Consider the following 487-nt stretch of genomic DNA (forward strand, 5'->3'; position numbering starts at 1 on the left):
ACGTTACGTTAGTACGTTAGTACGTAGTTACGTAGTACGTTACGTACGTACGTACGTACGTCGTTACGTAGTACGTACGTACGTACGTACGTACGTACTCGTACGTAGTCGTGTACGTGTGTGTGTGTGTGTGTGTGTGTGTGTGTGTGTGTGTGTGTGTGTGTGTGTGTGTGTGTGTGTGTGTGTGTGTGTGTGTGTGTGTGTGTGTGTGTGTGTGTGTGTGTGTGTGTGTGTGTGTGTGAAAGCTAATGATACATCCTTCTTTGTTTGTCCTCGTTTGTTCTCTTTTGAGAATTAATCCAAAATAAACACCAGACGCACCTGTGTCAAGCGAGCGTTCACAGAAAGACAAATATAACCTGAATCGGGCTAGTAATGATGCCACAGCGGTGTCTCTGCTCAGCAGCTGGGACAGCAGGAACCATCAGAGTGTGAACACTTGTTTCTTAACGGGAACCGAAGTCCGCCCCAGATTAGCATCCTGGTC

The sequence above is a fragment of the Notothenia coriiceps genome, unplaced genomic scaffold, assembly GCF_000735185.1.
Source record: "Notothenia coriiceps isolate Sejong01 unplaced genomic scaffold, NC01 NC01_scaffold00000339, whole genome shotgun sequence".
In the NCBI taxonomy this organism is placed as follows: domain Eukaryota; kingdom Metazoa; phylum Chordata; class Actinopteri; order Perciformes; family Nototheniidae; genus Notothenia; species Notothenia coriiceps.